Source organism: Canis lupus, chromosome 18 (assembly GCF_011100685.1).
Source record: "Canis lupus familiaris isolate Mischka breed German Shepherd chromosome 18, alternate assembly UU_Cfam_GSD_1.0, whole genome shotgun sequence".
NCBI lineage: Eukaryota > Metazoa > Chordata > Mammalia > Carnivora > Canidae > Canis > Canis lupus.
Window position 1 is genome coordinate 32,835,633 of NC_049239.1, and position 18,232 is coordinate 32,853,864.

Below are 18,232 nucleotides of genomic sequence, written 5' to 3' on the forward strand. Positions count from 1 at the left end.
TCTTTGTGGCCATGACACTTCCCTGAGAGGGAACTCACTGCAGCCTCCTTTCCCAGAAGTTGCTGCTTTTAGACAGATAAGGGAAATCCTGACAAGGTTTCTTTTTGCATCTTTTGATTATCAGTTGCTTTCAGCTTAAAATAATCCTCATGCCAAAATAGCCTATCTTAAGATGATATATTCAGATCTGCTTCACCGCCTCGGGACTTCTGTGACTCTGCTGCTTGGGAAGTCTGCAGGAACCCATCTGGCACTCATGCACGCATGATCTGCGAGTGGGCGGTGGAGGGATGGACAATGGAGCCTGTTGAGAACCATCCCCTCTTTTTGTCCCTTGGGCCTTCTCCGTCACCCCCATGAGGTCCCTGTACTATGGGGCCCAGCTACCCACAGTGGTGGCTAACTCTAGACTACCCCTGGTGATGGCTTTCTTTCTTTCCTGATGTGCCTCTTCCATCTTTCAGTTCCCAGGCCTTTTCCTTGGTCATTTCCCCAAATATCTGAATGCCTGCACGAAAGCCGTTGCCCATGCTCTCCTTTGTAACAGAACCCAATCTAAGACAGAAATTGCAGTTCAAAACTGGGTAAGGATGGTGCCAAGATGCCACAGATAATAGAAAAGGAATCCCAACCCGGGCTTCACTCAAAAACAGGCCCTTTCTTCCTCCCACCATGGGAGTCCCTTTCTTCTCTGCATGTTTTTAGTTGCTAAACTATACTCGCACTCTCTGTTTTGAGTCTTCTAGGCCAACAGTTAAAATAAACTAGGAGTGGAAAAGAATAAGGCATTTTGTGAAGTTTGAAAACATGAAAGTTACATCTGGTTTCTCTGGAATTTTGAGAGTCATTCAACAGTTAAATTTGGAAAGTTTGTCAAAATACTGGTTTTGGAATGGTTTCCTTAAAATTATTTGATTTGGGATCCATTTCATGTGGTTTTCATAACATATAAGTGGTTTTTTAAGACAGGGCAAGGCTGTTTGGTTTCAAACTTGTTTTTTAAAACCAGACCGCTTAGGCAAAATATTTTTGTAACATTTTTATACTATCTAAAAATTAAAGAGTTTTAAATCCAAACAATTTAAAACTCTTTAGAAACCTATTTATCTGAGTACTAAGATTTCTGGGTAAGTTTCACACTATTTAACTTCAAAACACTTAGTCAAAATAGCTTGGATCCAGGACAGATTTCAAAGCTGGATACCTTCAAATGGCTCATCTAGATAACATGCAACGATATATGGACCATTTTATTGTCTCAAAACATTGGTTTCCCATCATATAAATACAGCCTAAGCAATAACTTCACATTATTGCAAAATCAGCTACATGTTTGAAAAATTAAAACATCTGTGCAATGTGCAGATGGATTGAAATGTTTTCTTTATCAATAATATGGAAACTATTTTGTAAAACTTTCAACCCAGACTCCTCTTCCCCTCCCATAGGATTATGACTGCATGGGTTGTGCATCACTGGTGAAGCCAGGACCATGTGGCGTTGCCTTTTGTTTACTCTTTAACTGGTATTGTCACTTGTAATTTTTCAGAGCCATGCTGTGAGGTACATATGATTATTATCCCCTTTTCACAAAAACCACCCAGGGTCAAAAAAGGTTTTAAGTCTTTTCTAAAGTCATAAAGTTCCTTAAGTACAGGTTTCAGACCTTCTCTGAAAGTTTTGGCCCTGTTTCTCAGACTCTTAGCCTTGCTACTTCCTGTCTTGTGCTCATGACTTTCTTAACTTGGACTCACTGAACCTCTTACTCTGGTCTGTGGACTTCTCCTCTTTCTCTTCTGTTTCAGTAGATCTCAACCCAAGAATTGCCGTGTACCTGCAATAAGTAGCCAGATATGCTACAAGTAGTTTGCGATCAATCACAAACGCAGTTATGAGCTAATAGTGATTTAGGTTGAGACATGAGAGTGGGTTCAGGATGATCTGTAAAGCAATGTTCCTTCTGCATATTCCTATTCATATATAATTCTTGAGCGGGACAATGGGGGGAAAGGTGCAGTTAGAGCCTAAGACATTCCATAATCCAGATGAAAATAGCTTCTTTAGCCATCCTTCAGGACGAGAACAGCCCTGGGCCAGGAATTGAACATTCCCTTTACGAGTGATTACTCTCTCTAAGCTCAGGCTGGAGCCAAGGGGGAAGTATCATGGGGGCATATTGCTACCAGAGGAACAGAATTTCAAAGGGTGAGGTTTGGGAGTTGGGTGGGGTGGGACAGGAAGTGACATTCTATATTGTAACAGAAAGGACTCATAGACACATAAATAGGGACTTGTACGGAAAAATACAATATTTCTCCTTCTCCTTATAGGATGACTATACTGCCTCTGTAGCTGATATTTGTCTTTGGAAATATGAGTGGGTGTGTTTGATTTCAGTGGTTAAGAGTTGGACAACAAGGAGAAATATGAAGTGTGTCTCTATTCTGGAATAATTAATTTGTCATGGACAGATATATCTTTACTGCTGGATAGGGCTCATCTAAGGCACAATTAAATCATTGTGCCTTGCCTTGGTGTAAACCTGTTATGTGAAGGATTAAGACAATTAAAAAAAAAAGATTTTTTTTATTTATTCATGGGAGACAGAGAGAGAGAGAGAGAGAGAGAGAGAGAGAGGCAGAGACACAGGCAGAGGGAGAAGCAGGCTTCATGCAGGAAGCCTGATGTGGGACTCGATCCTGGGACTCTGAGATCATGCCCTGAGCCAAAGGCAGATGTTCAGCTGCTGAGCTACTCAGGCATCCCGGATTAAGACAATTATGCAAAAATGTAGTCTCTGTGAAAATTAATAATGGGAGACCTCACTGAATGGAGTCGGGAGGCTGGCAGCGGGGGTTGCTCATGCCCTACCACTCCTCAACAATTGTGGACCCAGTTGCGCTGGATGCTTCACTCCGGAAGCACTTTGTAGGAGGAAGAAAGTCTCTCCTTCTCCCCAGCAACAACCCAGCCAATGAGAGACAGTCACGACTCAGCCAATGAGAAGCCACTATCCTTCCAATTCCCGGTTTTCTCCAGTGGCTTTTGGGTTTACAACAGTGGCTCCCAACCTCCTCATTTCCTCTATAAAGAACTTTCTGTGCTTTGTTCTGCAGACTAGCCTGTGCTTTTCCCATAACTTGTTTGTCTTGGACTGCAATTTTCTGTTATCCTGAATGAACCCATCTTTTGCTGGTAAAATGACTGGCAGTTTTATTTTTAAGCTTAACATCTTCAAATATAGTTTTCCCTGAAAAGTTCTCCTGGTTAAGGCAGAGGATATATTTTTTTTAACATGAATTTCCCCCAAACTGCTTTTGGGTTATGTTAATAAAGCCACTGTCTGTGGGAGTAAATGCCACAGGGTGGGTGTGGGGAGGGGGAGAAGTGTGAGCGGAGGGGATGAGGGGGGTGAATGGAGATTCTTGTGTAGTGGGAAAAATTATAATTTAACAAATAAAATGGCTGGCTGCCTTTCTGTATTCCAGGGGGGGCACCAATTCCCTGTTGTGTTTCTTTTTTGTTTGTTTGTTTGTTTGTTTAAGGTTGTATTTATTATGTATTTGAGATAGAGAGAGACCAGGAGTGGGGGAGCAGAGGGAGAGGGAGAAGCAGGATTCCTGCTGGGCAGCGAGCCCAAGGCAGGGCTTGATCATGAGCTAAAGGCAGATGCTTAACCGACTGAACCACCCAGAGGCCCCTAATTCCCTGTTTTTAATTTCACCATATTTAAATTCCCTTTTAGGGATCCCTGGGTGGCGCAGCGGTTTAGCGCCTGCCTTTGGCCCAGGGCGTGATCCTGGAGACCCGGGATTGAATCCCACGTCGGGCTCCCGGTGCATGGAACCTGCTTCTCCCTCTGCCTGTGTCTCTGCCTCTCTCTCTCTCTCTCTCACTGTGTGCCTATCATAAATAAAATAAAATAAAATAAAATAAAATAAATTAAAAAAAAAATTCCCTTTTAGAAGTGGGTAACTTTTTTTTTTTTTAAAGATTTTATTTAACTATTCATGAGAGACACACAGAGAGAGAGGCAGAGACACAGGCAGAGGGAGAAGCAGCTCCATGCAGAGCGCCCTATGTGGGACCTGATCCCGGGACTCCAGGATCACGACCTGGGCCAAAGGCAGGTGCCAAACCTCTGAGCCACCCAGGGATCCCAGAAGTGGGTAACTTTTTCAAGGGAGGTCACCTCGATGAGTCTTGATGGACTTTTCAGATTGAAGAGGGTAAAACACTCCCCTCCACCCCCCCCACCCCACCCCTCTTCCTGGCTGAATTCAGATGGGCAAGTGTGAATTGCTCTGGAGATAAAGGCATAATAATTTGGGGTTTGGGAAGCCGAAGGAGAATGAAGAGGTCTCCAGAGAGAAAAGGAGCCAAAGACAAAGGAGACAGGAGCACACCCTAGAGGAATTTGCCATAAGAGAGAATGAGTGATAGATTTTAGGGAACAAATGCCAAATATTCGTTTTTGACAATGTGCGATTGTGTAGGAAATACAGAGAACAAAGTCAGACAATATAAAAGGACCTATGATAAATCTAAAATGTTGATTCAGGACCCAGACGGCCTTTGTATAAATCTCAGGTCTGACACTTCCTGGCTGCGTGATCCTGGGCAGGCCAGTTCCCTAACTCCTCCTTGATTCCAATTCCCTAATGACTGAACCGGACGATGACCCACTCTCAGGATTAAGGAGGGGAAGAACTGATTTCCATGCAGCTACCATCTGTAAAGGGTAAGGAACAGCGTTTGGTCTCTGATAAACACCTTATAAGCTCTACATATATGTTATCATTATTAAATATTCCAGAGGCACTTCCCTGAACCCCACTCTGGCCACCCGTGCTCTTCTGTTCCTGTGACCCGGTTGGCGGCAAAGGTCATTGGAGTATTGTTTATCTTCTCTGCCTCTGAGGCTTTTCCTCACATTCTCTCCTGAACCAGTGTTTCTCACGCTTGCTTTTGTCATTACTGTACCCCAGCATGCATCTTTGGGCTGTTTTTTAAACCTCCTCCTCTCCCCCGTGACTTGTTAATACCACAGACGTCCTGTGTAGTTGTTTATGTCCTATCTGTTTATCTGTGGGCTGGACATAACAAGAGCAAGGTTTTTTCCATCTCCCAAGAATCGATTTTCCCTCCCTTGGGAATGCTATCACCCTACTGACAATGCATGTCTTAAATCTACCCCGGTCCTTCTTTTGTCTCCGCCACAAAACAATTCTTGTTCAAGGTCAGATCACTGACCTCCATGTCGTCTAATCCACGGTCAGTTCTCAGTTCCCATCGTAACAGACTCGGCCCTGGCATCTGCACAGCTCGTCACTCCCTCCTCCTTGATATGCTTTCTTCAGTGGGCTTCTGTGCATCCCATTCTCTTGGTTTTCCTCCTGTTCACCGGTTGTTGCTTCTCCGTTCCTTGTGATTCCTCTCTTCTTGTCTTCTTCTTCTTATGATTGGAGGGCCCCTGGGGTCCGTCCTCGACATTCTCCTCTATACTCACTCCCTTGGTGACGTCATGATATCCTGGTTTTAAGTTCATCTCTGTGTCAATGACTCCGCACTTTATATCGCTACCAAAAGTCTCTCCTGGACTCCAGGCTAGTATAATAATGGTTAACTTGTTTTCTCCACTTTCGTATTTAATGAACCTCCTCCATTAACATGATCAAGATTTAACTTCTGGATTTCCCCCCCACACCAAACTGCTTTATCCAAGGTCTTCCCCTTCTCTATTTTTCTTACACACCCTAATCCGTTAAGAAATTCTGGTACCGAAATAAGTCCAGAATGCTCCTTAGTATTTACCCAAATGAATTTTTAAAATCTTGTGTTCACACACAAGTGAGCACGTGGATGCTTATAGCTGCTTTATTCATAATTGCCAAAACTTGGAAGCAACCAAGATGTCCTTCAGTAGGGGAATGGATAAATAAACTGTGGTACATCCAGACAATGGAACATTATTCAGCACTAAAAATAAATGAGCTATCAAACCCTGAATAGACATGGAGGGAACATAATGAATATTACTAAGTGAAAGAAGCCAATCTGGAAAGGCTACACAGTGTATGATTCCAACTATATGACATTCTAGAAATTCAAAACTATGGGGACAGTAAAAAGATCACTGGTTGCCAGGGGTTGAGGGAGAGGGAGGGATGAGTAGAGCACAGAAGCTTTTTAAGGCAGTAAAACTATGATGTATGACACTACAGTGGTGGTGGGTGTTGCTATATATGTGTCAAAATGTACACCATTAAAGGTACAAGACCGAGAGGGAAACTTAATGTAAACTATGGGCTTTGAGGGATAATGATGGGTAAGCGTATGTTCATCTGTTATAACAAACGTAGCCATGGAGTACAGGATGTTGACAGAGAGGTAGGATGTATGTGTGTGGGGCAGAGGGTAGATGGGCACTCTCTGTACTTACCACTCAATTTTTCTGTGAGCCTAAAACTCCTTTAAAAAATAAAGTGTCTTAAAAAAAAAGAATTTTTTTTTTTTTTAATTCAGAATCTGCTACCAGCTTGGTGGGAGCCAGCATCTCACTCTCTCTTCAATGACCACAATCACCTTCTAACTGGGCTCCATGCTATGGCCTGTCTCGCTGTAGTGTGTGCTCATTCCAGGTTCCCTGTCCTACTCAGAGAAAACCCAAAGTCTGGATCATGGCCCTTTAGGCGCTTCTTTCTGACCCCTGTCCTCCTCTTCTCCCTCTTGTTCACTCTGCTCCAGCCACACTGGCGCCCTTGCTATTTCTCTAACACACCAGGCATGCTTCTGCCTCATGGCCTTTGCACCAGCTGTGCCCTGTCCCTGGAATGCTCTTCCAGGTATCCCCATGACTCGTCACCTCCTGCAAGCCTTCGATCAAATTCTATCATCTCAGTGAGGCCTTCTTGTCCACCAGTTTAAAACTGTAGCTCTCCTCCCTGCACTCTGAGTTCCCTGCTCTACTTGCACTGTTTTTCATAGCACATCATTTTTTTTTAAGGGGAGGGGGGCAGCGGGAGAGGAAGAGAGATAATCTCAAGCAGGTTCCATGCCCAGCATAGAACCCAACCTGGGACCTGATCCCATGACCCCCAAGCTCATGACCTGAGCCGAAATCAAGAATCAGATACCTACTGACCGAGACACCCAGGTGCCCCAACACATCATTTTTATTATACTAAGTCATTTAGGGTTTTTTTTTTGGGGGGGGGGGGTATTTTCTTTGTCTTCCTTTGACCAAATAAAAAATCCACCAGGAGAGTGATTCCTGCCTTTTTGTTCATTGATGTATCCCAAGTACCTGGAACGATGCTTGGTGGGTATCAGGTGCACAATCAGAATTTGTTGGGTAAGTGAGAGTTTCCCTCCCACCCCTGACTCCAGGTCCTCTGTGTAACGTACTTTTCCAGGGGTGTTTCTATGTCCAGACAAGCATGTGAGATTAAAATAAGCCAATCCTTGTATTTTGTTCTGCTGTAATTCTGTTGCTGACAGCCTGCAGTAAGCAACTAATTGGAGGGGCTGAAGGAATGTGTGGTAAGTGGGACAGAGAGGAGACAAGAATCAGAAGAGATGAGTCACAGCATGGGGAGAAAGAATTCAACAAAAACACCAAATCAGGGTAAGGTGGCCAGTAGAAACATACAGCCCCATAGAATCCTTGGCGTAGTTTGCCTGCTGGCGGCCTGTTTATTTACTATTCTTTTTGAATGATAAATGAGACAGGATCATCCACCAAGGTTGGGAGACTTGGTGATAGCCACACAGCAGAGGTCTTTGATGAGGATTGAAGGATGGTCCAGATTCTTCGTGTCCTGGAGCCCATGTCAGGGCCAGGCTCTCAAGGAACTGATCTGCAGGTTCTGGTGTCTTCTTCCTGTTGCTTTTATGAGATGGGGTCTGTTCTGGGATGGCTGGGACCAAAGGTGTGGGTGGGGTGGGGGGATGGGAGATCATGAGATTGGCTAAAGTTCCTCAGGATCCTGCCCTGTTGGTCCAAAGACAGGCTCCACTCTCCCCTGCTTGCTGATGCAGTGGTTGCAAACCTTGGGACGCAGACTTCAGGGCAGGGCTGGCCTCCTCAGTGGATTTTACAGCAGCGCGTATCTGTTTCCTTCTGGCCAGAACCCTGGGATTGCAGGTCTGGAACATGTATTAGTGGAGTCACGTCTGGGGAGAACAAGGCGGTGACATGGAAACACTGACTGCTATGGCAACAGTTGGAATAATAAACAACTTCTCCCCCCCCACACCCCCCAGGGAAAATCATAGAGCTTGGCCTTGTGGCAACATTAGGAAGGGAAATAAGTAATACCCCAGTTAGAGCTCATGTTTGGCCTGGTTTTTAACTCCTGGGTCGAAGAGTTTTGCCGTATTGGGCAAATGGAGGCAGTTATGTGTCATTCAAAACCTCATACGCCTTTCTAGAAATTGTTTTAAACAAAAGTGACTCAGAATGTTTGAGTGGAAAGTCAAAAATTCCCCTCCCCTGTTTCATCCTTCCTCTTCTGGGGTGACTGCTACTATGTGTTGTTGCTAGCGGGTGGGGGTTTGTGGGGGAGGGGGCTGTCACTGAGCCGGTGCAGCCGGCTGGGCTGCAGTTGGTAGGTGGTAGGATTTCCCTCCGGTTTCTTGCTTCAAGTGGTCTCTAATGAGACCCCTCCCCAGTCCCTTGAAGGCATCTCGGATGGCCCCCTAGCTTTTGGACGTCTGGCAGGTCTGAGAAAGTCCAGCCCCGTATAAATGAAAATTTGAATCTCCTCTCATTTGGTTTCTGTCCCCACCACCCCCACCACGACACCCGACCCCAACTTAGTGCTGACATGATGGGGAAGGAGGGGTGGCAGTGATATGATGGGTTCTTTGAAACTCCTTGCACCCTGCTGTGCTTTGGGGCTCTGCGCCATCTTATTTTATTGGCATTGTTGTAATCTATTTGGCAGATGCCAAATGCTGGCTCTTCAGAGACCCCATGACTCTCACTCCACAGGGAAACCAATCTCCTTTATACCATTTCATGAGTTTAATGCTCCTCAAACTTGAGCCCTACCCCTGGGGTACACCCCTGGGTCTACTTGCCCCCAGCCTCATTCTCTTCCGTAGAGTTCTTTTGGCACAGTGCTGCCTCCAGACTTGGATAAAAAGGGTACCGGCCAGGTACCCCACCATTTTGGGGAACCCCCCCTCGCTTGCCCTTCTCTATCTGTAGCTCTTCAACTGTGTGAGGAATCAGCAGATCCATGAGGATGTTCCTACCTGGAGCTCAGGCAGTCCTTCTAGTCCTCATTTGGGTAACAGGACCCTGGAATTCCCTGCCTGCGTGGCCTCGGACCTGCTTCCAAGGCCCTTGAGGGTTTCTTTCCCAGGTTCACCTGGGATTCATTGCAGGTAAGTACATCTTGAGGCCCAAGGAATGGCCGAGGGGTGCTGCTCTCTGGGAATGTGGATGGCGCTTGTGTGCATGTGCTGGAGCAGGACCGTGGCGGCAGGAAAGGAAGGGAGACCTGGCAGGGCCAGCTCTCACGAGCGTTGCATTCAGGAATGAATTCCAAGGATCATGAGAATTCTTTCTTTGAATCCCGCTCTCTAGGCCATTATGAAATTTTCAAGGTAGGATGGTAGGACATGTTTTATTTAGCTTGAGTCATACTTTAGAAGTATTTAGACATTTGTGGGTCTCCATTTGTACTCTTGGTCTGGGCCTGGTGATTTAAGGGGTGGTTGTGACTCAGCCTGTAGGAAACCTCATGCCTCCACAGCATGCTTGGAGGTACAGGGGGTTCTGCTGCTGCCCTGTCCCGACCCCCAACATCACAGGTAGCTCTGGCCAGCCTCCCACCTTCGTACTCTCTAGGTTAGAGGTAAGCCCTTCTTGGCTCAGACTCTGGGGGCTACATTTCAGATTCTTCCAGAACTCTTTGGCACTCTACTTAGGTAGCAGCACCTGGTGGTGGGCTTGTAAGTTGTTCCTGGACACATTGGCTGAAGGGTGAGGTCTGACCATAACTCCCAGCAGACAAACCAAGATTGCACGAGTAGCTCTCTTGGGATGTATCTCCCTCTGAACTCTTCTTTACTCCTAAGTCCCTCTGAACTCTTCTTTACTCCTAAGAATTCCCTCCAAGAGATTTTCTCTCTGGCATCTCAGCCTCTTCCTATGTGACCTGGAGGTGGGCGAGTGGGAGTGAAAGTGGAGGGCCTCTTTGGAGGGCCTCTTCCAGATGAGGAAGGTAAGACCTGCATGGATGTATCTAGAACTTCTCCTTCAAATGCATGGGGACTTTTCCCCTAGTTGTTTTCAGCTTTGGGCCTTAGTGGAATTCAAATGCAATCGGAAAGTCCCATCCAGTAATCTGTCACATGTAAGCATCTCCTCATTTAGAATCCTAAACTGGGTTTTTTCACTTGGATGACAGTTTACACATTTCTTGAATGGCCGCATAACATTTTGTATGCTACACGGGCTAATTTCTGTAACCATTCTTCCATTAATAGTTATTTAGGTGGGTTTTTGATATCATAAGTGATGTTGAAACGAGTAATCCTTTGACATATATCCTTGTGTCCTTATATAAGTATTCCTGGAAGTGTGATTGCTAATCCAGAAGGTCCACACATTTTACATTTTAATAGGAAACCCATTCTTATGTTTTAATAGGTGGAGCCAATTTGCTCTCCTAGCCAAAGTATCTGGAAGTGCCCTTTCCCCCAAACCCTTGCCTGCACTGAATATTGCCAAACTCATCTAATTGGTGAAAGATTATATCTCATTGTTACCTTAATTTGCATTTCTCAGATCACTAATGAGGTTCAACATCTTCTCATACATTTTCTAGTCATTTGTAATTCTGTGAGTTATGTTTATATCCTTTGATAATTTCTTTTTTATATTTAGATGAGTATGAAATATGTGGCAAATATTTTCTATTTGTCTATTACCCTCAAGATGCTTTTATCATAAATAGATTCTTGAAGCTAGAGGATTATTCTGTCTTGGATTGACTTAGGTTGGTGTCTGCGGAAAAAGGAGTAATGAATTAGTCAAAGTAGTCTCGCTGCTGTAATGGATTATCCCCACGTTTCTGTAGTTTAACTCAGCAAAAGGTTATTTTTCCCTTTTGCACAGTCTGACATGGGTGTCTCTGGTCTGTTCTTTTCCAAGGTGACTCCTGGACCCAGGAGCTTTCCATCTTGTGGCTCTGCTCTCTTCTGGAATCTTGGAGTGTTCCATTTAGCAGGCAGATGAGGAAGGAGAGAGCAGTGCATATCACAGGATGTTTTATGTGCCAGGCTTGGAAGTGACATAGAGCACTTGCCCTGCTATTTGCTTGGCTGGAGCACAATCATATGGCATATGGTTAGACTCGAAACGAGGTCTAACCATGAGCCTGCTGGATGGAGTCTCTGCTGTAGTAGGTGGAGCAGATCAATGTCTCGGCAAATGTCTATCTTCGAATTTCATTGTGTTGTTGAAGGAAGCCTAGTGGCTCTCGGATACAATGCATAGGATGATCCCTGCCAAAGAATCTTGAAAACATAGAAGGCTGTTGAATGTCAAGAATCATGATTCCGTTGGTATGAGGTCTTGAATGTGTCTCTTCCTTGTGGAACAAGATTTAAAATCTTCTTCAAAGAGACAAGGGCTTCTTCCTAATTCTTCTACAGGAGGAAAAGACAGTCTCTCAAATCTAAAACATTTCTGGAGGTTTTCCTGCCCTTCTCAGGCTCAGAGGCTTTGAGTGTGGTGATTGGGTGGAGGAGCTGGGCTTAGGCAGCCCCTGTGAGGGTTGAGGCTAGGGGACCATACAGGTTGGAGGAGGTTGGCTGACAGCCCATGAGCCAAGGCAGAGCTGAGGTAGACTTCAAATAAGTAAGTGTCAGAGTCAGGGAATCGCTGTGGGAGGTTGCAGGGGTGACTTCTGGTAAGGGGTAACCTTGATAACAGAGCAGAGAGTAGAGAAAGACAAGGACAGCCTGGAGCTTGGATTTCTGACCCATGTCCAAAATGGGAGGGAGAGAGCAAAAGCCAAGGCTGGTGATGGAATTTCTGCCCCAAAGTGACATTGAATTTCCGGACAAGTAGAACATTTTCTTATCTTCAACAGGCTTGACCCTAGAGTATCACCTTCACACCTTGGCCGTCGTGATGCTCTCGAAGCCCATGCGTCTATGTCATTGGGAAGTTGTGCTTCACCACCTGGATGGTCACTCACCCACAGGAGTTGTCCTGGGGCTGCGGTGTAGTGCTGGGGCCCTAAAAGGAGTTAGAGAAGTTGGCTAAATGAGAAGTGATGGATAAATGTTTTAACAAGAGTAACAGTGAGGTGAAAAGTTCCTGTTTCCCCATTCATGAAATCAGAGGACTGATCTGAATGAACTTTGACATCACAGCCTACATTCACATTCCATTAGATGGGACGTTGAGCCAGTGAGATTCATGACCTGTTCTTTGGGGGGTGCTGGTAATTAGTCCCAGGACCAAGCAAAGGAAGTGGCAACTTCTCCCTACATTCCTCATACTCCCACAATGTCCCTGACCTTGGGTAAGTTACTTCTCTCCCTGGGATTGTTTTTCCATCTGAAAAATGGGGTAGAGTCTGTGGGGGTGAGTCGTTCTTTCTTGGACTTTCTGTGACAAATACAATATGTGGAAACACAAGTTTGCAGGAAAAGAGGGGTTCTGTTGCCATGTGATCAGGGTGGCACTGAGTTCAGGGATGGTCGAGTAGTCTTTATGCTGCCACATATTGCTCAAAGACTTTAAAATATTGGGATACCTGGGTGGCTCAGCGGTTGAGCGTCTGCCTTCAGCTCAGGGCGTGATCCTGGGGTCCTGGGATCGAGCCCCACATCGGGCTCCCTGCATGGAGCCTGCTTCTCCCTCTGCCTGTGTCTCTGGCTCTCTCTCGGTGTGTCTCTCATGAACAAATAAATAAAAACTTAAAAGAAAAAGACCTTAAAGTCTTCCTTGTCACTCCCATGGGAAGGTAAGGCTGTCCAAGGGGGTGCTTAGTGCTGTGTCTTTGTGGCTTCACTGCCCAGAACCCCCTCCATACCCCAATCCTAGCACATCTCTGATTTCCCTCTGGTGGCCATTCCCTGTTTGCTTTACTCTTTCAAATAAATCCATGATGGTCCCTTAGCTTTAAAATTCAGCTTTGCTCTAGATCACGGAGTCCCCTATTCTTTCTGAAACCACACACTGGAGCTTATGGGTATGATCTAACCACTCTGGCACAGGCTCGGAGTCCTAGGTGTCCCATGGGGAGAGATATGGGAGAGTTATTGCCACAGCCCAGCATTTGGGTTTTGTATTTGACCAAATGACGGTCAAATGACCATGAGTTCCAAGGGCTGAGAATTCCATGGGAAGGTCACGTGAGTAATGATTGCCAGTGGCTGGGGTTTAGTAGAGGTCCTGGGCCAGCCTGGAGAATTCACTTGCCACGTGTTTTACTGAGATATGAGGAGTTTGGGGATCAAATATACATTGTTAGTGGCCAACGGAGTCTTGGATCTGGACAGGGGCTGGAAGAGGTCCTGGCTGATGTTCTGGTGCCGTCTTGGGCTATTATTCCTTCAAGTTCAATGTTTGCAGATCTAGGATATTCTTATCATTACAAAAAAAAAAATTAGGTTGCACTGTTTGGAGCCTTATATGGCAGGGGGGTTAGTCAAGATGATTCAACAGAACCCGGAGCCTATTCTTCTTATGCCGGGCAGCCCCTAATTCAGCCATCAGGAACGGAGGGTTATCGAGGCAAGTGTTGGGTTGGTTACTTAGCTTCTTCAGAATGGCTAGCTCATGCTCAGCTGACACCGCTCCCCACACTAACCAGGCCTGTGTTGCCTCTGCTTCATGAGGGCACATCTGGGAGAGAAAAATCAATCTGCCCACCCAGAGAGACAGTTGTGGGAGAGAAGCTTCTGTGCAGCAGAGGGAATTTTCTAGCAGAACTTTCTCATTTGTGGAAATCACCCTGGCTGTGGGCTCCTTGAGGGCAGGGTCCATGTTTTAATCGCTCTTGCTTCCAGTGCATATTGGGTGGCCACACCTGGAAGGTGCAGGTGAACCCAGGGCTTCTCCCAACAGCCATGGTGGATGCATCCCGGGCTGGGGTAACTTCTTCGATGAGTAAAGCCCCACAGTTTGGCACCTACTGTCATCTTCTGTTGTGTTCTAAACCCCACCCTGTGTCTTACTTTTTCTTTTAATACGGTGTTTGAGCCCTAGCCCTAGTCCTACCTGTAACCTGTGATTTTTTGACCGCTATGTAATACTTCCTTATATATTTATACCAAATTCTCTAGAGAGGGCTTTGTAGGTTGCCTCCAGCAACAAACTCCAGTTCTTAGCCACCACCTCGTTCAGACTATATCCTTGTACTTATTTTCTCCTGAAATGCAATCTGTCTTGTTCTGTGTTTACCCAGTTTCAAGCCTTGATTCATTGCTTTCTTAACTAGTTTGTAAGTACCCCTTGATCAGACAATCAGTATCTACATGTTAGGGTGGTTGTGGGTATGGATGAAATCATGTGTTTGAAATGCTTAGCACAGTATCTGGCAAGCGGAAAATTCTTAGATGGCACAAGCCCTCCAGAGCCTAGAACACATTAGGACTTTAATAAATACCAATTACAGTAATGAATGTTTAATTACCTCTGGTGATCTGGGGTCTCCTTCCTCATAAAAGTAGGTCCCAGAACCCTTGGAACATGAGTTATTCAGGAGATGGCAATTCTGGTAGTCACCGTTAATCCTCTCAAATTATTCCCCTTTTACAGATGATAAAACTGAAACTCAGAGAGGTTATGCATCTTGCTTAGTGTCACTCAGCGTCACTAGCCACAGTCTTGGGGCTCAAACCCTGGTTGAGTTCCAAGCTCTTATTTTTAGCTACGCTGCTGTATTGCCACCCCTGGAAAGCGTGCTTAGGTTATTACTATTTTAGCAACGATAGCTTTTATTTTCTCCCTATGTGGATCGCCAAGGATCAAAGATTCAGTTAGTGTTTACTGAGACGTAATGTGTGTGCCAGGTCCTGTCACAACCATTTTTAAAGTCCATTCATGTAAATTACTGAAAGATGTTCCCTCTGGGCAGATACAGTCGTGGGCCCATGGCATGGTCAGGAGAAGCTGGGCTGGATTCTGGCCTCTGCTCATCCCCTCACCCAGATACCTGTGTGCAGGGTGCACACTGCCCAAGTGTCTGTGTGTCCCTGGGCATTTGCCACATGTTTCTGCAGTGCCAGGACATCTAATCTGCCTCCCCACACCAGTCCTATGGGGCCAATGCAGTTCCACCGGACAGACGAAGAGCGTGAGCTTCGGAGCTGTGACTTTCCAAGGCTACGTGGTCTCAACGTATAGATGCAGTGTTCAAATTGGAGTCCTTTGGGCAGCCCGGGTGGCTCAGGGGTTGAGCGCCTGCCTTTGGCCCAGGGTGTGACCCTGGAGACCCTGGATCGAGTCCCACATCGGGCTCCCTGCATGGAGCCTGCTTCTCCCTCTGCCTGTGTCTCTGCCTCTCTCTCTCTCTCTAATGAATAAATAAATAAAATCTTAAAAAAAAAAAATTGGAGTCCTTTGACTTCAATCCAGAGACTGATTACATCTAAAGCAGAGTGGTCCAGGAGGGTCGTACTGTAGGAAGGGGAAAGACATGCAGGGGTCCCTGGGCAGAACCTGCCAAGGTTGACCACTGGTGCTGGGACATGGCTGCGTTTCCGACGAGAGAGGGCCATGGTCCTCCATCGGAACCCCAGAGGAGACGGGGCTCCTGGCAAGTCAAAGCCCTGTGGGGTAGGATCGCCAGTGAGCTGGGGGCTGTAGACTGTGAGCACCCGGAGGGTGTTCAAAGCTCCTGGGATAGGCCTCAGGCTTCAGTGCACACTGCTTCTTCTGCACAGGGAAGTAGTGACTGTACCTACTTTGGCAGAGTGGCACCTGCTCAGCCAAGGCCCCAGAGATCCTTCCAGTGGCCCAGTGGAGCGGGATGGGCTGTTGGGGAGCCGGGTCAGAAGGCTGGTCCCTGGAGACACTTCCTTGTCCTTCTGTGATTTTTCTAGTCCCCCGAAGACTGTGTTCATGATCTCTCTCTCTGAGGATACGTCAGTGTCCCCAAGTCAAATCAGGACCTCTAATTTTAGAATGTCCCACCCAAGATCATCACCTCGAGGAGGTATGGGCACTCCCACATGCATAGGAGCGTCATTCACAGCAGCCAAGGTTTGGAAACAACCCGAGTGTCTGCGGACCGATGAATGGATAGAGAAGATGTAAGATAGACAATGGGATGTTTATTATCCAACCTGAAAAAGGAAGGAAATGCTGTCATTTGCGACACCCTGAGTGAACCTGGAAGGCATCATGCGAAGTGAAATAAGCCAGGTGGAAAGACAAATCACCATGGTATCGTTTATATGTGGGGTCCTAAAATTGTCAGACTCACAGAGAGGGGCCAAGGGGTGGGAGAAATAGGGAGGAGTTGGTAAGAAGGGGACACACTCAGTCATAAGGTGGATACGGTGTGAGGGCCTGATGTATAACATGGTGACCGTGGTTAATCACGCTGTTCTATACTTGGAATTTGCAAAAAGAGTAGAACTCAAGTGTTCCCTCCTTTACACACGCACACGCAATGACAAGATGTGAGGTGATAGATGGGCTAGTTACCTCTAGGGAACTCATTTCCCTGTGTGTGTGTGTGTGTGTGTGTGTGTGTGTGTGTGTGTGGCTATCACATCATCGTATCCTGCGCTTTAAATATCTTACAATTTGATTTGTCAGTAAAGGTGGGGAGGGGGACACTGATTGTTCTAAAGGACAAAGGGATTTTTCTGCCAGTGAAGGAGATGATTATTTGGGGTGGGGGAGAGGCATTCCCAAGCTATTCTTTACAGGTAGTCCTTCCCTCCATGCTGGGGACTTTTACCCCTGCGAGGGGGGGGGCTAGAAATGCCGTAGTAATATCTCCTGCTTCCATAGAGTTGATATCTAAAGGGAGGCAGACTGATAAAGAAGCATTTATAATCCAGTATAGGAGCTAAAAGAGGCGGGATGCCTGGGTGGCTCAGCGGTTGAGCATCTGCCTCCGGCTCAGGGCGCAGCCCCGGGGCCCTGGGATCCAGTCCTGCATTGGGTTCCCTGCAGGGAGCCTGCTTCTCCTCTGCCTGTGTCTCTGCCTGTCTCTCTCTCTCTGTCTGTGTCTCTCATGAATAAATAAATAAAATCTTAAAAAAAAAAAAAGAGAGAGAGCTAAAAGAGGCACAGTACTGGGAGAACCCGAGAGGGCTTCCAGGAAGAAGCAGTATCTAACCTGAGGATGGGAAGAGGGCTTCAGGGAGAAGGTACAGTCAGTGCAAAGCCCAGGTCAAGTCAAAGCCCGTGTGTTTGAGGGACGGAAAGGTTGGGAACCAAAAGACCCCTCAGGATTTTTTTGTTTCTTGTCTCTTGTTTTTAGCTACACTCATGCATTCACCGTAAGGGGCCTGCAAGGAATTTGAACAAGGGTGAACCTGCTGTGAGGTTGAGAAAGACCACTGTGGCCGCTGGGAGAAGGGAATGGGGGTGGAGCAGAGGCTGGCCAGGTGGGGGATTACTTAAGGAAACCCAGACACACAGTCTCGCTGCTCCTGAGGAGAGAAGCCTTCCACCCCTGGAAGTTACCTCTGGAATCTCTGAGGCCTGGGAGGCGGGAGAGGCCAGGGCTCTGGTCCTGGGGAGGGCGGGGGGGGGGGGGGGGGGGGGGGGGGGGGGGGGGGGGGAGGGGGGCAGACGGATGCCCTGCTCTAAGCCTCCCCCATCCCCTTCCCTTCCAGGAACCAGGGCCCCCCCCTGCCGGTGATCCCCACCTTGGCCTCCAGACCCCTCATGCATATTTCTTCCTAGGCCCTTTCCTTTCCCTTCTGACTCTCCTCTGATCTTCTCTTGACCTCGGCTAACACTGAGATCAATCTGTTGGCTTCTTGGCAGGGGAGCGCCGTCCCTTTCCAGCCCTGGCCTGCCTCTTTCCCTGAGCTCAGCAGGGCCAAGGCCTTGGGCCCGGCTGCTGGGGGCTCTCACTGTGGACTTTGAAGACCTTGGAAGAGACCTAATGATTCTGGTCTCTTCCCAAGGGGTGGCATGTCCCGTCTCTGTGGTTCTCAATCCCTGGCTGCAAGAAAGAATCACCTTCTGGGACCTTTTTTTTTTTTTTTTTTAAAGTCCTGGTTTTCCACCTCA

General features: G+C 46.8%; 1 protein-coding gene and 1 long non-coding RNA gene across 5 annotated transcripts in view; one reads left to right on the forward strand and one right to left on the reverse strand.

Moving 5' to 3' along the window:
- PAMR1 (peptidase domain containing associated with muscle regeneration 1) overlaps positions 1-18,232 on the forward strand; it is a 157,179-nt gene that overhangs the window by 41,679 nt on the left and 97,268 nt on the right. The window lies entirely within an intron of this gene.
- On the reverse strand, positions 7,185-8,229 carry LOC111090940. Its single transcript, XR_005373361.1, has 2 exons — positions 8,052-8,229; positions 7,185-7,888 (listed from the first exon to the last, which is right to left on the reverse strand). It is a non-coding gene; the product is annotated as an uncharacterized LOC111090940 (long non-coding RNA).